Genomic DNA, 23,806 nt, shown 5'->3' on the forward strand with positions numbered 1-23,806 from the left:
AATGTTAGCAGAAGTACCTTGTGAGATCTAGCAGAATGGATATTAAACTCATGTAAGCTGTGTAGAGTTATAACAGTAAGAAAAGTGGAGTACCTATAATGAGATAATAAACTGAATTTTGGGGGGGGCAATATAGTATGAATTAAAAGGCCAGTGTGGTCAGGAGAGAGGGAAAGAGAAAAGAAAGGATAATAATATACAGAGTGAAGAAAAGATAGAAAACAGAATAGAGGTATTAGAAATAAAAATTCAGATAAATTGGGCACTAAACAAAGAGAGGTGGAATATAAGAGAAGCAATATATGATGGAGAATTTAAAGCTGTAAAGGAAAAAGGATGATGTTGGTAGCCAAAATCAGAAAACACAGAACAGAGGAAATTGAGGATGAGGAAACACAGTAAAGAATAAACGCTGCCTGAAGCTTGTAATATAAAAAAGAAAAAGAAAAAGAAAAAGAAAAAGAAAAAAGAAGAAAAAGAAAAGAAAAAAAAAGGGAAGCAAGAAAAAGAAAGAAACTGAAAAACTGCATTGGCGGTTAAAGAGGAAAGAAAAACAAGAAAACAAACCCACAAAAAAACAGATAAGTCCTCAAGCAAGGAATCCTCTTTGCAGTTGAATAAACTGCTCAGGAGTCTGACCTGTCCCCTTTCTCCCTCCCTCCCTCCCCTCTCACCCAGGGCAGCAGGAAGGCTCTGTGAGGGGTGTCCCATGGGAGATTCAAATGGGTCCCTGGTGAACCAACTCACCACAGAAAATAATGACTCTTAATTTCTTGAGAGAAAGCACCCACACCTTACCAGGACCCCTAAATACGGTATTGGAAGCCTGCAAAGCACATCCTACTGCCCCTCTCCATTAGGTGTGCTACAGGAGGGCTAGTTAATTTTCTGGCTCCACCATCTCCCAGACCATGTTTCCTATCTCAGGGCGTTTAGGCAAATTGGACTCTCTTAGCAGATTCGTTTCTCCTCTCTTCCTAGTCTCCCCCCAATGCAACTTGTGTGCTTCTCCAAGCTCAGGGGCAAAATGGGCGATCAGAAAATTGAATCTGCACTCGTCAGGCCCCTCTGCACCTCCCACCAAAACCCTCCCATTCCCGGAGTTAGTCCAAGCCTGGAGGGCTGGATTTGGGGGAGTGCTTGGTCCAGGAAATAGAGGCCAGGGATAATGCAGACTCAGGGTATGTGGGTCTGTGGAATGTGGGTTACGGGGGTTCAGGGAACATGGGCTTGGGGACTGTGTGTTTGGGGAATTTGGGGCTTGGGAATGTGCCATGTAAGTGGCACTTTTCAGGGAACACTGCAGCCCTCAGCCTTAGGGGCAAGGGTTTTGCCATCCCACAGCTTCTGACTTCGGTGTTAGAAACCCGCAGTTTTACTTTGAGCAAGCGCTACTTTTGTCACAGTCTCTCCAGATTGACGTCCAGACACCTCCTGCTTTGTAGGTGCCACAAACCTGTCTCTTTCTTGTTACCTCTTTTCTTGAGCAACAAATCACATTTAAAAATTTCCCGTTTTCAACTCTTCCGTGTAACCTCACTCGTTCTTTTTTTTAAACTTTATTTTGTATATTTAATAATTGAGTATATAAACAGTATTTTTTTAAAAAAGAAAACACTTGGATAAAACATACATTTCTAAATTAAATATATTGGGTATATATACATTTTTTCAATCATACAATTTATTACATAATATATTTGGTTCATAATTACACAATCATAGTATTTTTCCATTTGTGACTGGATTCCTTCCCTCAACATAATGTTCTCTAGATTCATCCATGTTGTCATATGCTTTCCGACTTCATTTATTCTTACTGCTGCATAATGTTCCATCATGTGAATACACCACAGTTTGTTCATCCATTCATCAGGTATGGACACCTGTGTTGTTCCCAACTTTTGGCAGTCGTGAATAATGCTGCTATGAACATCGATGTGCAGATGAGTGTTAGTATCTCTGCTATCAGTTTTTCTGGATATATATTCAGTAGTGGTATTGCAGCGTCATGTGGCAAGTTTGTATTCAACTATGTTAGGAATAGTCCTCCACAGTGGATGTACCATTCTGCAATCCCCCCAACAGTGAATAAGTGTTCCTATCTCTCCACATCCTCTCCAGCACTTATGGTTCTCTGTCTGTGGCAGAGTACGATCATTGGAGTGGGGTGTCAGTGACAGGGGATAACATGGGAAGAAGCTCACCTGAGCATAAATATCAGGCATATAAATGTGTTCCTATGTTCATGGGGCATTGTCACCGTGGATGGAGATTTATACAATAACTGAAATAGTATCAGATTACTTCAGATTCTCTTATGCCACATTCTCTAAGAGGTCAGCAAGAACCCTCTGAGTACAGAGGCAGTGACTAGTGAAGGAGGATGGTCTACTGATGGGCCCCTGATACTGATGACTGTGCTTATGAATCTTGACACTTGAAATTAAAACTTAGCCTAGTATTATAGGGTGCCTACTAATTGCCTCCTGGGTGCCTCCTTTTTGCTGAAAGGCAAACTGAGCATATACAAATATTACTTTCCCCCAAGTGTGGGACATGACTCCTGGGAATAAGACTCCCTTGCACCTAGAGATTACTACTGAGCATCAACTAGCAATGCAACTGGAAATAGAACTTGACCAAAATGGGGAAAAGATAAAGACAATTTAATTTGTCTTTATCCGTTTTGGTCAAGGCCTTTTTCAGTTGTATTCCTAGTTTGTACTCGTTAGTAATCCCTCGAATTTCACAATATATTAGACTTCATTTTTGAAGTAGGTTTGGATCACAGAAGGGTTCAACTATGGCAGGGGAGGAGCACTGATGTGGGGTGTCATTGATGGGGGAAGCATGAGTGGGAGGGTCTTCTCTAGGGCATGCATATAGGGTATATAGTTAGGTTTGGGTGTTAGTTGGGTATTGACTTGGGGGTATTTCCACCCAACTGAGGGAGTGCTGAGATCCCATTCCAGGAAACTCTGTCCTACTGCCCAGTGGAGCAGCAGCAACCCCCCGAGAACAAGGAGAATGACCAGTGAAGAAGGAAGCTCCACTCATAGGCCCTTAAACCTTATGAATATGCTTATGAGCCTGTGCGCTTGAAATTTCAACTAGGCCTAGAGCTGGAAGGTGCCTTAGAGTTACCTCCTGAGAGCCTCCAAGTTGCTCAAAAGTGCCCACTCTAAGCCAAACTCAGCATGTAAATGCATTACTTTCCCCCCAGCATGGGACATGATTCCCTGGGATGAGCCTCTGTGGTGCTGAGGGATTACTACCAAGCCCCAGCTGGTGATGCAGCTAGAAAAAGACCTTGAGGGAAGCAGACTTGGCCCAATGGATAGGGCGTCCATCTACCACATGGGAGGTATGCGGTTCAAACCTCAGGCCTCATTTACCCATGTGGAGCTGGCACACATGCAGTGCTGATGCATGCAAGGAGTGCCATGCCTCGGAGGGGTGTCCCCCACATAGGGGAGCCCCACACACAAGGAGTGCACCCTGTAAGGAGAGCCACCCAGAGCGAAAGAAAGTACATCCTGCCCAGGAACGATGCTGCACACACAGAGAGCGGACACAACAAGATGACACAACAAAAAGAAACAGTTTCCCGGTGCCACTGATACTGATAGAAGCAGTCACAGAAGAACACACAGCGAATGGACGGAGAGCAGACAACTGTGGGGGGGAGGAGAGAAAAATATAAAAATTAAATCTTTCAAAAAGAAAAAAAGAAAAAGTCCTTGAATAAATGGGGGAAATGGTAAAGATAAATGAGTTTATATGGCTAAGAGACTTCCAAATGAGTTGGGTGGTCATCAGAGGGGTCATGTTTATGAACATCCCAGCAACATCTCAAAGACAGTCCCAATAGGTACAAGCCCATGTAGTGGTGCTCTTGAGGGCTATAGAGACATACTGGCCCTATGGCCATGAGAGATGGGTTTGGAGTTCTCTTCCTTGCCAGTGGGACCTTCTTTTGAGTTTGTGCTCCTGAGTGTGATGCAGTCTCACTCAGATGTGACCTCTCTACGCATGTCTCTTCTGTCACTTTTACTGAAACTGTATTTGATGCTAGGATTGTTGTATGTGCAGAAGACTTGAATCTCTGGACTGTCTATGTGTCATCTGGGCCCTGAGCCTCAGCAGCATTGTAACACCTACTCTCCAGTTCCTTGGACTTACCCAGGTCAGCTAACAGGGAGGTAAGGATGGTCAACCACCACACCAGGGAACCAAGAGGCTACAGCTGCAAGCAGGAGAATCCCATCCATCAGCCATGTGGGATCTAAGTCCCCTCTTGATTTGGAGTGGAATGGACATTGCCACTCCAGTGTCTTCTGGATGGAGGAATAAAATATGGATTAGAGTGGACTTACTGGTATTCTACTTTAGAAATATTGTGACTGTAGCAATGGAGGAAATTATATCATTGATGTGGAGACAGTGGGCACCTGCTGAGACCAGCTCAGCAATAGGTTCACATGAAGGGAAGGCAATGCAGAACTGAAGAAATTAAAGGACAGAAAGAAAGACACAAGAGAGAAATTAAAGATGGGACCAGAGGACACAACATCTTCTGGAACTGAGAACCTCGTCCCTAGTTTCCACATCGTTCTTATTAGAAATTACAAAGCAGTAGTTATCTATATTTACTTTTAAGGCTGCTTGTTATTAAAGCTGCAGCACCTACAATATTAGTCAGTGAACAGGCCATGCAAAGTTCAAATGTCTCCTCACACAAACAATTTTCGTGCTGACCAGACAGCGTTCCATCTAGTCAAGGCCGGTGTTCCTAAGCCCACACTTTTTCTCTGTGTTATGGAAACGTTTTAACTTCAAGCCATGTTCCCACATTCGAACTCAATCTATTTTCCCACAGCCACGGGAGCTGCTGAAGTCAGGGAGAGGGAAAGAGGTGTGACATTGGGTCATTTTCAGGACTTGGCGTTGTCCTCAATAATATTTCAGGGACACAGCAGGACACTATGTAACCTATCATAACTCACTGAATGAACTTGGGGAGTGTATAAACTACAACATAAACTATAATCCATGCTGTGTTGCAGTGCTTGAAAATGAACTCATCAAATGCAATGAATGTACCACACTAATGAAAGAAGTTTTCAATGTGGGATGAGTGGAGGTTGTGGGGAGGGGGTTATATGAGCACCTCTTATAATTTTTCAATGTAATACTTTATATGATCCATGTATCTTTTAAAAAAGGGTAATAAAAAATTAAAATACAAAAATAAAAAGATAAAGACAAATGAGTTTATATGGCTAAGAGACTTAAAAGTGAGGTGATTCCAGAGGTCATCCCAGAGACAGTGCTTATGCACATCTCAGAAAGATCTCTTTAACTGCCCAAGTAGATACTACTCCAAATAGCTGGGCTCCTGAGGGTTCTGGAGGCATCCAGACACTTGAGTCAGGGCAGACAGCTCAGGAGTTTGGTGCCTTGCCAGTGGTCCTTACTTTGGGATTCATGCTCCCCCAGAGTGCCAGAATTGGACTCATTCATGGTTTCCTACACATGGCTCTTCTGTCCTTCTATTTGAATCTATCATCAGTAGTAAGGTTAGTCCTGTAGAGGCCTATGTACCCTCCAGATAGGTTGTGGACAGTCTGGTGGGCTGCTTCCAAGGACAGCGTGGAGGGGATGCCTGGAATTAGATAGTTCAAGGTGCAGACCTATTTATGGATATACCACCTTTTGTTATCCATGCTCCAGCTAATAGACATTCATATATTTTTTCCCAGTGTTAGCTGCCATGCACTTGCCCTGGGAATCATTGCACTGACAGGATTTCATTTGTCTGGGATAGATTTCTTGGAGTGGAATTAACAAGAATTATGGTAAGTTTATGTTTTTTAAAAACTGACAAAAATATTTCCCAAAGTGGTGCACCATTTTGCATTCTCACCAGAAATGTATGAGGGCTCCAGTTTTTCTATATTATCTTTAACAGTTGGTATTATATATCTTGATTTTACGCACTCTCATATGTATACTAGATTTTAACGTGTATTTCCCTAGTGATGTAAAGAATCATACGTCTCTTCTTTGGTAAATGTGTATTTATGTATTTTCCCATTTTTAAGTGCTGTTTGCCTTTTTTTTTTTTTTCTTTAAAAACAACATAAAATTCATCCACAGTGTGCAATCACTGGTGTATTCAGCACGATCACATAGTGGTCACCTCCATCATCATTAGAGCATTTTCATTATTTCAATAATAACAGTAATAAACCAAAAACAAATAAGAAAATCCATCACCTCTCAATCTCTGTACGTTTCCCCTGCTGTCCACAGATCCCATTTCTGGCTGTGTTTGCACAAATACTTTTATTTTTCTCTATAAGTTTATATTTGTGCTTTAGATAAATGAAACCATGCATTATGTTACACAGTACATTTAGGTCACAGTCATGCAAGGTTCCTGTGTTTGTCCTTTAGTGTCTGGCTTGCTTCACTCAACATACTGTACTCCAGGTGCATCCCCATTGTCATGTGGTTTATGACTTCATTTCTTCTCACCACTGCATGATATTCCATCGTGTGACTCCCCCACAGTTCGTTTATCCATTCTTCGGTTAAAGGACACTTGTATTGTTTCAAGCTTTTGGCACTTGTTAATAACGCCGCTATTTTAATATAGGTGTGCAGGTGTCTATTCATGTTATTGCCCTCAGTTCTTCTGCGTATATACCCAATAGTGGTATTGCAGGGTCACTTGGCAAGCCTTAGTCAAATTCTTGAGGAACTGCTGAAAGGTACTCCACAGTGGTGTATCATTATGCTTCCTCGCCAACACTTGTAGTTCTTTGATTTTTAATAGTGGCCATTCTGATAGTTGTGAAATGATATCTCATGGTTGTTTTGCTTTGTATTTCCTTAAACCATAATGATATTGAACATTTTTCCTGTGTTATTGCCATTTATATGTCTTCTTTGGACAAACGTCTAATCATTTCTTTTGCCAATTTTTTAATTGGGTAGTTTGTCTTTTTTATTGTTGAGTTGTAACATCTCTTTATATCTTGGATATTAAACCCTTATTGGACGCATGATTTCCAAGTATTTTCTCCCATTGGGTCAGTTCCCTTTTCACCCCTTTTTTTTTAGATTTATTTTTTATTTATTGCTCTCCCCTTCTCCCCCGCCCCCCAGTTATCTGCTCTCTGTGTCCATTCACTGTGTGTTCTTCTGTGATCACTTCTATCCTTATTAGTGGCACCAGGAATCTGTGTTTCTTTTGGTTGCATCATCTTGTTGTGTCAGCTCTCCGTGTGTGCGGCGCCATTCTTGGGCAGGCTGTACTTTCTTTCGTGCTGGGTGGCTCTCCTTATGTGGCGCACTCCTGGTGTATGGGGCTTCCCTACACAGGGGATACCCCTGCATGGCACAGTACTCCTTGTGAGCATCAGCACTGCACATGGGCCAGCTCCACACAGGTCAAGGAGGCTCAGGGTTTGAACTGCGGACCTCCCATGTGGTAGGAGGATGCCCTGTCCTTTGGGCCAAGTCTGCTTCCCCCTTTTCACCCTTTATCAAAGTCCTATGAGGGGCAAAATGTTTAATTTTAAGGAGGTCACATTTATATATTTTTTCTTTTTTTATGTGTGCTTTGGGTGTAATGTCCAAGAAACCACCCTGTACCTCAATATCTTTAAGATCTCTCTGTATATTTTCTTCCAGTAGTTTTTTTTTGTTTTGAGATTTATTTATTTATTTATTTATTTATTTCTCTCCCCCCCTCCAGTTGTCCGTTCTCTGTGCCTATTTGCTGCGTGTTCTTTGTCCACTTCTGTTGTTGTCAGCAGCACAGGGATCTGTGTTTCTTTTTGTTGTGTCATCTTGCTGTGTCAGCTCTCCGTGTGTGCGGCACCATTCTTGGGCAGGCTGCACTTTCTTTCTCGCTGGTTGGCTTTCCTTATGGGGTGCACTCCTTGTGCATGGGGCTCCCCTACGCGGGGATACCCCTGCATGGCACGGCACACCTTGCATGCATCAGCACTGCACATGGGCCATCTCTACACGGGTCAAGGAGTCCTGGAGTTTGAACCTTGTACCTCCCATGTGGTAGATAGATGCCCTAACCACTGGGCCAAGTCCACTTCCCTCTTGTAGTAGTTTTATCATACTTGCTTTTATATTTAGGTCTTTGATCCATTCTGAGTTGATTTTTGTATGGGGAGTGAGATAGAGGTCCTCTTTAATTCATTTGTTTATAGAAAACCTGTTCTCCCAGAGCATTTTTTGTCTTTTTCCCATTACTGCCAACTTGGTAGGCTTGTCAAAATCTAGTTGACCATAGAGATGAGGGTTTATTTCTGTACTCTCAATTCTATTCCACTGAGCAATGTGCCTCTCTTTATGGCAGTATCATGATGATGTAGCTTTGTAATTTATATCAAGGTCAGGCAGTGAAATTCCTCCTATGTCACTCTTCTTTTTTAGAATGCTTTTGGCTTTTAACATGCACTTTCCCTTCCAAATGACTTGGTAATTGTCTTTTCCATTTCTGTAAAGTAGACTATTGGAATTTTGATTGGTTTTGCAGAGAAGCTATAGATGAGTTTGGGTAGGATGAACATCTTCATGACATTTAGTCTTTAGTCCATGAACATGGAATGTCTTTTCCAATTTTTGAGGGCTTTTGATGTTTCTTTTTGCATTGTTTTCTAATTTTTCCCATATAGGTCCTATATTTCTTTTGTTAAATTGATTCCTAGGTATTTGAGCCTTTTTGTTGGTATTGTAAACGGAATTTTCTACTGATTTCCTCCTCAGATTATGCAACACTAGTGTTCAAAAACATTACTGATTTCTCTGTCGATCTTGCTGCCTGCCACTTTGTTGAACTTGTTTACTAGCTAAAGGAGCTTCGTTGTAGATATTTCAAAATTTTCTACATATAGGATCATATCATCTGCAAATAGAGATTTCCTTCCTCTTTTCTTATTTGGATCCCTTTAATTTTGTTTTCTTCTCTAATTGCTCTACCTAGCTCTTCTAGCACAATGTTGACTAACAATGGTGCTAGTGGGCATCCTTGTCTTGTTCCTGGTCTTAGAGGGAAAGCTTTCAACCTTTCCCCACTGAGTACAATGTTAGCTGTGGGTTTTTCATATATGCCTTTTTTCATATTCAGGAATTTTTCTTCTATTCATCAGAAAGGATGCTGCATTTTGTCAAATGCTTTTTCTGCCTCGATTGAGATGATATTTGGTTTTTTTCCCCTTCAATTTGTTAATGTGGTGTATTATATTCATTGATTTTCTTACGCTGAACCTGCCTTGCCTGCCTGAAATAAATCCCACTTGGTTGTGATGTATAAGTCTTTTGCTATGCTGCTGGATTTGACTTACAAATACTTTGTTGAAAATGTTTGCATCAATGTTCATTCAGGACATTGGCCTGTAATTTTTTTCCCTCTGTAGGTAGTGTCTTTATTTGGCTTTGGTATTATGGTGATGTTAGCTTCCTAAAAAGTGTTGGATTATTTTCCCTCCTCTTCAATTTTTGGAAGAGTTGAAATAGGATTGGTGTTAATTCTTTTTGAAATGTTTGGTAGAATTCACATGTGAGGCCATATGATCCTGGACATGTCTTCGTTGGGAGGTTTTTGAAGACAGATTCAATGTCTTTAAACGTGATTGGTTTGTTAAGTTCTCTTATTTCTTGTAGCGTCAATGTAGGCTGGTTGTGCATTTCTAGGAATTTACCCATTTCATGTAGATTGTCTAGTTTGATGACATACAGGTTTTCAGAATATACTCATGATTCTTTTTACTTCTGTGGGGTCACTCATAACTTCCCCTTTTTTCATTTCAAATTGTACTTACTTTTTTTTCCCCTTTCTTAATCTTGCTAGGATTTTGTGAATTTTACTGACCTTCCTAAAGAATCAGCTTTTGGTTTTATTTTTTCTATTTGTTTCTTTCTCAATTTCATTTATTTTTACTCTAACCTTTATTATTTCTTCTGATTGCTATGAGGATTGGTTTGTTGTACTTTTTCTAGTTTTTCATGTTGTTCTGTTAATTCTTTGAGTTTAGTACTTTCTTCTTTTTAAATGTAGGCTTTTTGGTCTATAAATTTCCCTCTCAAGACTGCCTCTGCTGTATCCCATAAGTTTTGATAAGTGGTCATCTCATTTTCATTTGTCTGAATACATTTACTGATCTCACTTGCAATTTCTTCTTTGACCCAGGTGATTACTTAGGAGTGTGTTGTTTAGCCTCCGCACATTGGCGAATTTATTTTGATCCTGTTTGTTATTGGTTTTCAGTGTCATTCCCTTATGATCTGAGAAGATGCTTGTATAATTTCAGTCTTTTATATTTATTGAGAGCTGTATTGTGCTCTAACGTGGTTTATCCCAGGGAAGGCTCCCTAGGCACGTGAAAGCAATGTACAACCCACTGAGTTTGGATGCTGTGTTTTGTATATGTCTGTTAAGTCTAACTCATTTGTCATATTAAATTCTCTATTTCCTTGTTGGTCTTCTGTCTAGTTCTATCTAATGTTGTGAGAGGTGTGTTAAAGTCTCCACTGATTATTGTAGAGATGCCTGTTTCTCTGTTCAATTTTCCCAGAGTTTGCTTCATGTATTTTGGGGGACCTTGGTTAGGTGCATAGATATCTATGTCTGTTATACCTTCCTAGTTGACTGTCCCTATTATAAATATTTAATGGCCTTCTTATCTCTCAACTTTTTTGCATTTAAAGTCTGTTTTGTCCAATATTAGTATAGCTAAGCCTGCTCATTTTTGGTTACTGTTTGCATGGAGTATCTTTTTCCAGCCTTTCACTTTCAGGCAGCTTGTATCCCTGGGTTTAAGGTGGGTCCGTGGTAAGCAGCAGATGGATGGCTCATGCTTTTTATTCAATACATCCTTTCAACCTATATCTTTTGATTGGTGAGTTTAATCCATTCACATTCAATGATATTATTATAAAACAATTATTTATTTCCACCATTTTTTTCTTTGGTTATGATATGTCATATCAGATTTTGGTCTGTCTTTTTACTTTTTTGGTTATCCTTCTATTCTTCTATTGTCTCCTCCAAGCCTCTATCTCCTTTTACTTTCAGGTTCTAAGGCTTCCTTTAATATATCCTTCAAGATGGATTCTTTATTATGAACTGTCTTTGTTCAACTTTGCTTGTGAATGTTTTTTAACTACCTTCCTATTTGAAGGACAGTTTTGCTGGATGCAGAATTCTTGGCTGGCAGTTTTTCTCTTTCAGTCTCCTAATTGTATCATACTACTGTCTTCTTGGCTCTGTGGTTTCTCATGAGGAGTCTCTACTAAGTCTTACTTGGTGTCTCTTGTACATGATGGTTCCCTCTCTCTCACTGCTCTCAGAATTTTCTCTTTATCTCTGAGGTTTGACCTTCTCAGTAGTACGTGTCTTGGAATAGGTCTGTTTGTATTTATTCTGGTTGGGATTTAGTGGGCTTCTCAGAAACAGTTCTTCAGCCTTCTCTGGCAGCCCCCTCCCTTTTCCTGGGTAGGAAATTGTTCCACTCCCCTCTGTGTCCTCCACAGTCATTCCAGGTTAGCAGAGAAGGAGATTGAGAGGGTGAGATCTCCTTAGTCCTTTGCAAGCTCCCAAGCCCAACAATGGCCCGGCCCCACCCAGCCCAGTAGGGCCAATGAAACACTGCAGACCAGATCTGTGGGTCAGAAGCTGAGTCAGCCTTAGCTGTGTCCTTCTCTCTCCTGTTTCCTGCAGAGGCGAGTCCTCAACAGTGAGTTCTGGCTGTGAGAGAGGGAGATTGAGAGGTCCCACCTGGCCTGGAAAGGCTGGGGGAACACAGCAGACCAGATTTGTGGGTCAGAAGCTGCAGCCTTAGACCGTGTCCCTCGCCCTCCCCTTTCCAAGGGTGGTGGATCCCTGGAGACCCCTTTGTCTAAAGTTGGTTCAGAGGCCTGAGTATTGTAAAGCCCTTAGTGTGGGGGACGGTGCCAGCAGCAGTAGCTGCTGCTTTCAGCTCACAGCTTGGCTGTCACGATTCCCCTCCTTTGTGCGTCTCTATTCTGGGTGGTGTCCAGCCTTCACCTGCTGTCCTAAAGCCTAGTGATCTTTTTCCAGTCTGTTTCTGCCTGTCCCCCAGCTACTTGTCTGCAGGAGGAGAGAGTCCCATGTCTTTCTACTCTGCCATTGTCTTTGAAGGTCCTCACTGGTGTCTTCTTGCCATCTCCAATGAATTCAGCCTCCCTGGATCTGCATAAACTGACACTGCATTTACCAAATTCACTAACAGAATTTCTACTTCATCAGAGGCAAGCTTTTTTTTGCTGACATCAGTTTGATTCTTGGCAATGCATTCTACCACATTTATTCACTAATCTTTGTGGTAAGTATAATAATTATAAATATGAAAGTATTGATATCTTACCATTTAAAAATGATCACTTAATAATAGTGTATTTTTCCATCCAGTCTTCCTTTTCTCCACCGTGTGTGTTTATCCATTGAATTCTTGGCCCTTGGCAGTGGGACAGTCATTATGAAGGGGCGCCAAGGGTCAATGCTGACTCCCTCTAAGGTTGCTCTCTAGTTGCATTTCAACCAAGGTTTTGGACACCAGGTTAAGAGCCAAGTGGAATCTGAGTTCTTACTCATCAGAGACCCTCCTGTGTGACTCCTAGGATTTGAGCAGCTAGAGGGTCCGTGGTAATGCTGTAATCCAGTGCACTAACTTTCCTTCCCAATGCCTGTGCGCTGTGGCTGAGCTCCTGGCTGTGACATCAGCGTGGAGGTTGGCAGGTCATTCTATGTGATTCCTCACAACTCTCAGGATTTTGATCTAACCCAGAGTCCTGTGGGCTTTCTTTTAGTTTTGGACATCAGGAACATTATAATGCCAGAGTCTGAGGGTGGCTGCATGGCTAGCTTCCCTAGGCCCTGCGATCTGGAGGCCTCCTTATGAAGGTGGCGATTTGGTCTTTGTAGACTCAGATGATTGTAAGCACGTGCACAGACGGTGGAACTTCCTTGTGTGGTTTCTTTTTTGTTCTTGTGGTAGTTTTTTTCGTTTCTTTTTGGTTGTTTTTTTTTAACAGATTTATTTTCATTTTCTTATTTCTCTCTACCCCCTCATTGTTTACACTTGCTGTGTCTGTCTGCTTTTGTTTCTTTAGGAGGCACTGGGAACTGAACTCGGGACCTCGGATGTGAGAGGGAGGTGCCTAATCCCTTAAGCCACCTCTATTCCCTGCCTTTGTTGTTTCTGCCATTATGTTTTTCCTCTTGTGTCTCTTGTTGCATCATCTTGTTGTGTCAGCTTCCTGTGGCTGCCTGCTGTGCCAGCTTGCTGCATTCTGCTGGAGGCACCAGCAACCTCTTCTCCCTGCTGTGTTGTGTCTCTCATTATGTTTTTCCTCTTGTGTCTCTTGTCGCATCATCTTGTTGTGTCAGCTTCCCAAGCCTGCCCTTCATGCAAGCTTGCCGGAACCAAACCAGGAAGCTCCCATATGGTAGGCAGGATTTCAGTCTCTTGAGCTACATCTGCTTCCCTGCGTGGTTTCTAATATTCCCATGACTGAGTGATACCTTCAGGTCTGTAGTGCAGAGCATTAGAGCCACTCACCTGGGTTCACATTAAGGCCCAGCCCCTTGGAGCACCAGAGCTTGAGCAGTCCATCTCACATCGGGGAAATGCACACAGTGACCCCCAGAGGCTCACACACACTCTCAAGTCACACCACAGAGACTCACATGGATTCCCTTAAGCCTCTCCACAGCCTAACCTGTAACCCTCAAAGCAAACAGATCCATTCCTGGGGACTCTGCAAAGGACAGTTCCTTAATGGAAAGTCTCTCATCATATCCACATTCTCCTTTGAGGCTGGGACCAGGCTAGGTCTCCAGCCTACAGCTTGCAGCAAGCCCCCTATGTTATCTCAGTTTTCCCCAGCATACTTTGATGAGCCCAGCATAGCTACCATTTTCATTTGTTTTCAAGGTCACCTGCAATGGCAGAAAAGAAAACACAATGAAAATAGGACCATGTTATGTTGTGTTTTTTCCAGGCTTGATGATTTTAAAACACAGATGGAAAACAGCAGTAAAGTCAAATACCCCATGAAGAAGCATGGCAGACACCTGTGGGTAGTGTCGATATTAGAACAATATTGAGTCATATCATCCATGAACAATGGATGTCTTGCCAAACATTTGGGTCTTCTAAAATTTCATGCAGCTATGTTTGGTAGTTGTTGAACTGTTTCACCCTTTCATTAAATCATTCTTAGGTATTTTATTCGTTAGAGGCTAATGAATGGATTTTCTTTTTAAACTCCACTACATAGTACTTTCTGCTGTATAAACAAAACTGACTTTTGAGTGTATATCTTGTACAACAGAAGTTTACTTAATGTCTTTATTTGTTGCAGTAGTATTGTTTTGGATTCTTTCTGATTGTGTATTTAAAACACTGTGTCATTTGTGTATAAAGAGAGTTTATTTCTTCCATTCCAATTTGGATGACTTTATTTTTTTTCTTGCCCATTTTCTCTGGCTATAACTTTCAGTACACTGGTGAATAGCAGTGTATATCTTGTTCCTGACCTCATGGGAAGACTTTCAGGCTTTCCCTGTTGAGTATAATGTTAGCAGTGGGTTATGTCGATGCAGCTGTGCACAGAGTGGAATGAGTTGCACCAGTGACCGTCCCCTCAGAGAGCAGCAGAAAGTCCCCAGGATGTGGGGTGCCTGTGAGTGCATTTCTGAAATCCTGGAATATGAGCTAATTATAGAAGATGTACATTTTTATGGTTTTGAATTATTTCTTACTAATGTACATGTATTCATGTTTTAATAATATCATGCCAATACACCTGAAAGGTTTATGTGATCTTAAACTTTAAAAATTCAAAAAAGCCAATTAAATGATTTTTTTTTTCCTAGAGGATATTTATAAGAGTACTTTAATTGGACAAGGACAAGTATTCACCAGAATCCTTGAGGACCGTGGAAAGTATAAAGATTATTTTGAGGGATGTTTATATATGTTCCTGATGACAGATATGAAGCCATAAAGTGGTAATAGTGTAGTCCAGCTATAAATGACCCTGAACCTATGTGACTGGAAATCGAAAACAATAGAAATTTTTTAAAAATTTGCTTAATATTAACTGCCATTGCCAATACCAAGCATGTATAAAAAGAGTGATATAAAATTAAATAGAAAACAATTAACCGTAGTCAAATGACTCAAACATAAAGTATAAAAACAAAAAATTTCATTATAACATATAAGAAGCTAAAATCTAATGACTGTGGGAATGCAGTACATATAAATATATAAAAATAAATAATTAAAAAATGAAATCCAGTGTACTTATTGAAATAACTTGCAGATAATTGATTTGAAAATATGTGGACATGTATAAATATTGGCAATGTGCTAATGTTTCTCTTCAAGAGAGGAGTTCACATAAAAGGAATATTCAGTATTTGGAAGCAGAAAATAGATAACAAAATAGATAAAAAATAGAACTAATGAGAGTGAGAACTGTTTATACGAGTGGTAGAAGTACAGAATTCAGAAATATCATGAAGAAAGCTTTCATCCTGTAAGAAATTTCATTAAAAATTTAGAAAGAAAAAATACATGTATGTTTTTGGGAAAGCTATTTTATTTTATTTTATTTTTAAAGATTTATTTTATTTCTCTACCTTCCCCCCTCCCCACCCCGGTTGTCTGTTCTCTGTGTCTATTTGCTGTGTCTTCTTTGTCTGCTTTTGTTGTTGTCAGTGGCACGGGATTCTGTGTTGCTTTTTGTTGGGTCATATTGTTGTGTCAGCTCTCCGTGTGTGCAGCACCATTATTAGACAGGCTGCACTATCTTTCACCCTGGGTGGCTCTCCTTATGGGCGCACTCCTTGCGCATGGGGTTCCCCTATGCGGGGGACATCCCTGCGTGGCACAGCACTCCCTGCACGCATCAGCACTGAGCATGGGTCACCTCCACATGGGTCAAGGAGGCCCGGGGTTTGAACTGCGGACCTCCCATGTGGTAGACAGACGCCCTAACCACTGGGCCAAGTCCACCGCCCTGCGAAAGCTATTTTAAATCTCACTTTTGTCCATAATTTTTAAAAATTGTATGAACACCAACAGAAAAAAATGAATGTTATTTTCAAGTACCAAAATAGTACTGGGAGAAAAGGAGTAAGTGCAGAGTATCCCACCACAAGTGAATAAAGCTCTTCATCATGACCTACATGATGTACTGAAATAGACATTCTGAAAAGAAGATAAAAGGCATTAATAAAATGAAACAATATATGATAAGACATCATATGTTAAAAAAAGTCAAAAAGTGATTGAGAAGTAGTGGGAAAATACTTCAAAATTGAAATGTAATCTCTAAGAAATAGGGTGACAAGTTAATGCTTAAGTAGAAAGAGAAGCATAAAAAAGTGGAAAGGACTGAAAATCTTAAATGGAGAATGTTAGAGATTAAAAAAAAGTCACAGGTTGAGGAATGGTGCAGCTGGTCCAGCATCTGTCCCCTGGGGGGCCTGAGCCAGGAGGTCGGCAGGGCCATTGCAGTCCCTCAGCCCTGGCTGGCCCTGGGTCTGGGGGGGGGCCTCATGTGGGTGGTCCTGGAAGCTGCCCCCTCCTCCCATGATGCTCAGCTCCAGGCTGCAGGCCTTGGCAGTTGGTGGTGTCCAGGCTTCAGCGCCAGGCCTTGGGCGACGGCTGTGGCTCCTCAGGTCTAGGCCGCCTTGAGCTCTGCACCTGGGAGGATTGTGGTAGGTGCTAGTCCTGTGCACTGAGGGAGCCCCCCTTCATCTGAGCTCCTTGTCCTTTACTCCACTGAGCATCCCCGCGGCTGGAGTGGGAGGTGGTGTGTGTGTCTGCCGTGGACCCGAGGGGACTCCAGAGTCCCGATTTGTACCTTAACGTGGTGTGTTCCCACCTGTCCAGGGCAGTCCTGGGTTATGTCTGTTGTCCTCCCTTCTCATGTCACCCGTTCCAGTAAGAGTATCCTGATGTGACTTTATGTTATATGGTCACGTTATTAGGTCTGTTATGGAAATTTACTTAAGAAAGGTTGACTTAATGCCTGAATAACTTAATAATTTAGATTAAAATCCACAAAAAATACTATGTCCAACCAACCACAGACATATATGCTTGTACCTGGCTGGCCTGTTCATGCAAAAGGTGAGAGAAATTGGTAAGTGGTGTCTGGGAGGGGGTAAAACTGAGGAGCAGGGGCTGGATAGAGGGAGGCTTACCTTTAATTGTGCACCTGTTTCAACATTTGATTTGCTTTTTATTTATATGAGCATGTGTTTCTTTTCCACAAAATAAAAAATAATTATAAAGGTAGATTATGGGGAGGGGTCATGACAAGCATTTTTGAAATATGTCCTGTTATGTGAATTTTCCTTCCAGGAGGCCCTAGTCAGCTGGACATTTCCAGACAATGGAACACAATTTTGGTTTTATGTTCATGATACATATTGGTATGTAATTTTCCATTCTTTTAGTATCTTTATGTGGTTTTAGCATTAGGGTAATATTGGCGTCCTAGAGTGAGTTAGGAAATGTTCCCTTTGTTTTCTGAAAGAGATTGGGGAGAATTTGTTTCATTTTTCCTTAAATGATTGATAGAAGTTGCCAGTGAACGATCTGAACCTGGTCCTTTCTTTTTTGAAATGTCATTAATTATTGATTCAACGTTAGTGGCTATAGGGCTATTCTGATTATACATTTGTTCTTGTATGAGTTTTGATATTTTGCATCTCAAGGAGTTTGGGGCCATTACATATAATTTATCAAACTATTGGACATAGGGCTGTTGATAGTCTTCTTTGAATGTCCTTTGAATGTCTCTGGAACCAGGAGGGATGACCTCTCTTCCATGCCTGGTATTGGTCATTTGTATCTTCTCAATTTTGTTTGGTTAGCCTATAGGTTTATCAGTTTGATTAACCTTTTCAAAGAACAAACTAATGCTTTAGTTTGAGAATAGTTATCATTCCTATGTGAATACTGTGAAGGTGTGCACTTGCTGGGCTGTATGATAGGTATATATTTAGTGTTACAAGAAACTGCTAACTAGTTTACAGAGTGACCGTATCATTTTACATCCCTTCAAGCAATATATGAGACATCCGGCTTCTCTGCACTCTCACCAGCATTCGATATTGTCACTTTATATTTGTTCTAATAGCATGTAGTTATACCTCATAGTGGTGTAGTTTGCATTTCCCTGATTGCTAATGATATCATGCTTCTCTTCGTGTACTTATTTCCCATCCATGTGTCTACCATGGTGAAATGTTTGTTTATATATTTTGCCTATTTTCTAATTGTGCTTTTCTGATTGCAGTTTGGAAATCTTTTAATATATTCTGGATGTGAGTTTTTTCTCTTGCAGGATCTTAAATCAATCATACCACTCACTGTCTTTTTGCCTCCATGTTTTATAATGAGAAATCAGCACTTAATCTTACTGAATATCCCTTGTATGTTATGCATTGCTTTTCTCTTTCTGCTCTCAGAATTCTCTTTTTGTCTTTGCATTTGGCATTCTGATCAGTATGTTCTCAGAGTTTGTCTATTCCTATTTTTTTGGATGGGAGTACATCATGTTCTTGGACACGAATATCTATGTCTTTCAGTGGGGTTGGGAAATTTTCTACCATTATTTCTTCAAATATTTCTTCTGTCCCTTATCCCTTCTCTTCTCCTTCTGGGACACCATATGTTTGCATATGTTTGCATGTCTTGCTGTCATGTATTTTCCTGAGATCTTGTTCAGTTTTCCATTCTTCTGTTCTTCACTAGCAGAGGCCATTTGTTCAGGCTCACTAATGCTTTCTTCTGCCTCCTCAAATCGGCTATTATATATTATTAATTTCTACTGTTACTCTGTGTATGCTTTAAATTCTTCTTTGTGCTCACCCAATGTCCTCTTAATATCCCTAATCTCATTACCCATCTCATTAAATTTATTAACAGATTTGTTTGAACATGCATGATTAGTTGTCTCAATTCCCTATGTCATTTGGAGGCTTATCTTGTTCCTTTAACTGAGCCATAGCTTCCTGTTTCTTGGTGTGGACTGTAATTTTTTGTTGGTGTCTTGGCATCTGGCTTACTAGAGTATTTATTTTTCTCTTTAGTTCAGGGCTTCCTGCCTTTTCTGCCCTGCTGGTTGTACAGTAGGAGCTAAGGATGTAGGTGGTGATGTAAGCTGTGGAAGCTCAAGCTTCCTGATTGCCCCAAGGACCAGTGAAAGTTCTCCCAAGTTTCTCCTTTGCTCAGGGTAAGGGACAGAGTCACAGGTGTTTGGAATAATCCAAGTCCTGCAGGCCTAGACTGTAGATGCCCAGAGAGCCTGATGAAGCCTCATGCCTCTTTCTCCCCTGCCTGGGTGGACTTGGAGCTGCAGGTGTGGACAGCAATCTATGCAGTGTGGGTTCAAAGGATCCCAGTAGACTCCTGTGGAGTAGACTCCTGATTATTCAGTCTGTGCCAGCCAAAGGTACCTGCAGTTACTTGTATAGGCTAAGCCAGTCCTTCTGGTTTCCACCCTGATAGAGGTTGGAGTGATGCCAAGGGCTGCAGGCCCTTCTGCGTGAAAGAAGCTAGTACCTACCATCACAGTGATTTTCGGTCAGGTTGGCTTCCCCTCCTGCTGGTGGCAGAGCCAACATGGAGGTGGCTGGCCTCTTTCTGACTTGGACAGGTTCAAAGTTTAGCTGTTCTTCCAGTTATACTTAAACCAGCTGAATTTACTAATCAGTAGCTGAAATTGGTGGCCAACCATCTCTTCCTCCCTGTTTTTGGGAAATGGAGCTTCCACTTCCAGCCACAGAATAGCTCCTGGGACAGCTTCTGCTGCCAAAGTAGGATGATTACCATCCTCAGTGGCATGGCCTGTAATCTCCTGGAGAGGCTGCTGGAGGTTCCCCCAGCTGCCCTCCATGCTGGAGGCGGGTCTGGGTCTTATGCTAGAGCTGCCCTCTTGCCTGAATGGAGAGAAGTAGCTCCCTACCAGCACTGTGATTTCAGTCTGCCCCACTTCACCTCCCCCCAGGGAAGGAGTTAGGATGGCAGCTACAGGCTTCTTTCCGACCCGGACAGGTGCAGACTTTAGTTATTCTTAGCATTATACTTTACCCCACTGAATTCACTCATCAGGATCTGAAGTTGGTGCCCAACCATCTCCTCCTCCCCCGTTTTTGTGAAGTGCAGCTATCAATTCCAGCTGAGGAACAGCTCCTGAGGCAGCTTGTGCCTCCAGTGGAGGATGGGCACCAGCCTCTGTGACATGGAGTATTCACGAATCTTCTCTGCACATGAGCAGTCCCCCCTCTTCCTTTCCAACAAAGATGTTGCAGGAGGCTCTTCTGCCCTCCTGGAGCCCCCAAGCAGGTGCTTTAGATAGCTGTGTGATTACTAACTGCTCTTAGCAAGAGCTGACTTTAGGACCTCCTTGCTCTGCCGCCATCCTGCTGGTTGTCCTGGAAATGGATATTTTATATCTAGGTCTAAAGTTTCCCTTTACATCTTTTTGTTGTTTGTTTCTTTGTTGTGAACTATCTTTTCATTCATTCCAAGAAGAGTACTTACCTTTCTCATTGAGAAGAGAATTAATAACTGCTTTGTCTGATAATTCCTTTTGTGGTTCTTTTGAGACTGTAACAGCTGATTGTTTTTTCCCCTGGAAAATAGATTAGATTTTTCTCATTCTTTATATGTTATGCTATATAATTTGTAATGATATTCTGGTTATATGTGCTTATTATGTAGTTAGAGACTTCAGAAAGACTGTTTTGGCTAGTTGGGGCCTCTTGCTCTTCCATATGAATTTGAGGATCGATTTTTTCCATTTCTACAAAAAAAATGCTGTAAAGATTTTGATAGGTTTCGTATTTAATCTGTAGATCATTTTAGGTAGTAATGATATTGTAACGATATTAAATGTGAAACATGGACACATGATATCTTGCCATTAATTTAGGTCTTCTTTAATTTCTTTCTATGGTGCTTTTCAGTTTTTCTAATATAGTTCATTCTTCCTTTAATTTAAATTTATTCTCAGGTATTCTTGTAGATGCTATAGTGAATGGAGTTTTTAAAAAATATATTCTTTATTTTTTTTTCAAAGATACTTAGGATTCACAAAATGTCACAGAAACAATGTAAGGAATTCCCAAATATCCCACTCCCCATACCTCCCACTCTTCCCCACATTAACAACTTCTTTCATTAACGTGGTACATTCATTGCAATTGATAAACACATTTGGAGCATTGCCAGTAAGCATGGATTATAGTTTCCATTACAGTTTATGCTCAGTTCTCTAGGTTATGGCAGGATATATAATGGCGTATATCTGTCACTGCAGTGTCAGGACAATCTATGTCCCAAAAATGCCCCCATATTATGCCTCTTCTTCCCTCTCCCTTCCTTCAGCACCTCCAGTAGCCACTGTCTCCACATCAATAATATAATTTCTTCCCTTGCTAGAATACCAATAAGTCTATAGCATAGTATCAGTAAGTCCTCTCTAGTCCATAGTTTATTCCCCAATCCTGAGGGTTCTGGGGTGGTGATACCTATTCCACCTCTGATTGAGAGGTGGCCTCAATCCCATAGGCTGATGGATGGGACTCTGATGCTTGCAGTTGTAGACTCTCTCAGTTCCTTCCTATGGTGATTGTCCATCCCCACCTCACTGTTAGTTGTCCACGTGAGGCCAATGAACTGGAGAGTAGATGTTGCAACTAATGGAATTGATTTTTAATGCCCATTTCAGATTGTTCTTTCCTGGTATGGAAAAACAAAACTGATTTTTTACAGGTTTATCTCGTACCCTGCAACTTTACTAAATTTCTTTATTTTCTGTAGTAGTTTTCTTGTGAATCCTTTGGAATTTTCAATATGGAGGATCATACCATCAAAGAATAGTGTTAGTTTAACTTTTTGATTTCTGATTTCAATGGCTTTCTCTTATTTTGCCTAATTACCTTGGCAGAAACTTTCAGTATAATTTTGAATAGAAGTAGTAAAAGTGGGTATCCTTATCTTATTCCTGGCCTCAGGTTTAGGCTTTCATTGCAAGCTTTCATTCTTTCTCAAATTGAGTACAATGTTAGCTGTGAGTTTTTTGTATTTATTGTATTGGGTATGTTACCTTTTGATCCTATGTTTTTGAGTGATTTTATTATTGACCAATGATTTCATCAAAAGCCTTCTCTGTGCTATTAAAAGTGATCATACGGATTTGTTCTTATGTGGAACCACTGGGATTCCTGGGATAAGTCACCCTTGGTATTGGGGTATAATCCTTATAAGATCTGTAGTTTGATTTGATTTTCCAGTGTTTTGTTGAGATTTTTGCTTCTGTATTCATAAGGGAAGTTGCCGTGTTGTTTTCTTGTGATGTCTTTATGTGGTTTGGATATCACAATAATACTAGCCTCATAGAATGAGTTAGGAAGAATCTCGACCTCTTCATTTTTTTGGGAAGAATTTGGAAAGGATTTGTGTTAATTCTTGTTGGGATGTTTGGAACAATTCTCTCAAGGCATCTGGTCTTGGACTTTTCCTTCTTGGGAATTTTTTTATTTTTTTATTTTATAGGTCTGTTAAGATCTTTTATTTCTTCTTGAGTCCGTGCAGGTTATTTTTATGTTTCTAGGAATTTGTTCCTGTCCTTTAGATAGTCTAGTTTGTTGGCATATGAATGTTCATAGTATTCTCTTATAACCCTTTTAATTTCTGCCATGTGAATGACAATGTTCCCATTTTCATTCCTTAAATAGCTATTTGCCTCTTCTCTCATTTTCTTTGGAAAAATGTGTCTCAATTTTATTAATCTTTTCAAAGAACCAAATTTTGCTTTCATTGGTCCATCTCAATTGTTTTTCTATTCTTCATCTCACTTATCTCCACTCTAATCCTTATTATTTCCTTCCTCCTTCTAATGTTAAGTTTGGCTTATTTTTCTTTCTTCAAGATATGAAGTTAGGTTATTGCTTTGATATCATTCTTTGTTAACGTAGGAATTTATACCTATATGTTTCCCAGAGAGCAGTGCCTTGCTCCTTCCCATAATTTTTTGCATGTTTTTTTTTTATTCTTCTCTAAGATTTTTCTGATTTCTTTTGTAGATGGATTTCAGAAAATTATCCTGTTGGTTATTTAAAACTGGGTCATATATTTTCCACTTATTTGTACAATTCCAGTTTTCTTTCTGTTATTGGTTTTTATATAAATTCACTGTGGTAGGAAAGAAACTTTCTGTGATTCCAGTCTTTTAATTTTTATTGTCTTATACCTTAATAGATGGTCTAGCCTGGGGAATGATACAAGGATACTTTAGAAGAATGTGTAGTCTACAGTTTTTGAGTGGTTTTCTATATATGTTTGTTAGGTGCAGTTTGTTTATTGTGTTGTTGACTTCCTCAGTTTCTGGTACTCTGTCTTGATGATCGATTCATTCTTGAAAGTGGAATTTTGAAGTCTGCAACTATTATTGTATAACTCTGTTTCTTCTTTCAGTTTTGCCAATGTTGTTCCATGTATTTCGTGGCTCTGTGCATAATATTTTGATGATTGTTTCACCTTCTTGGTGGATCAACCCCTTTCTTAATATATAACGTCCCCCATTTTCTTTTGTTGTTTTGGATGTCAAGGCTAATTTTTTCTGTTTTTTTTTTTTTGATAGTAGTATAGCCCCCCCAGCTATCTTCTTGTTACTCTTATAGTATATAATATTTTTATTCATCTTAAAACTTTCCAACTAT

Source organism: Dasypus novemcinctus, chromosome 12 (assembly GCF_030445035.2).
Source record: "Dasypus novemcinctus isolate mDasNov1 chromosome 12, mDasNov1.1.hap2, whole genome shotgun sequence".
Lineage (NCBI taxonomy): Eukaryota > Metazoa > Chordata > Mammalia > Cingulata > Dasypodidae > Dasypus > Dasypus novemcinctus.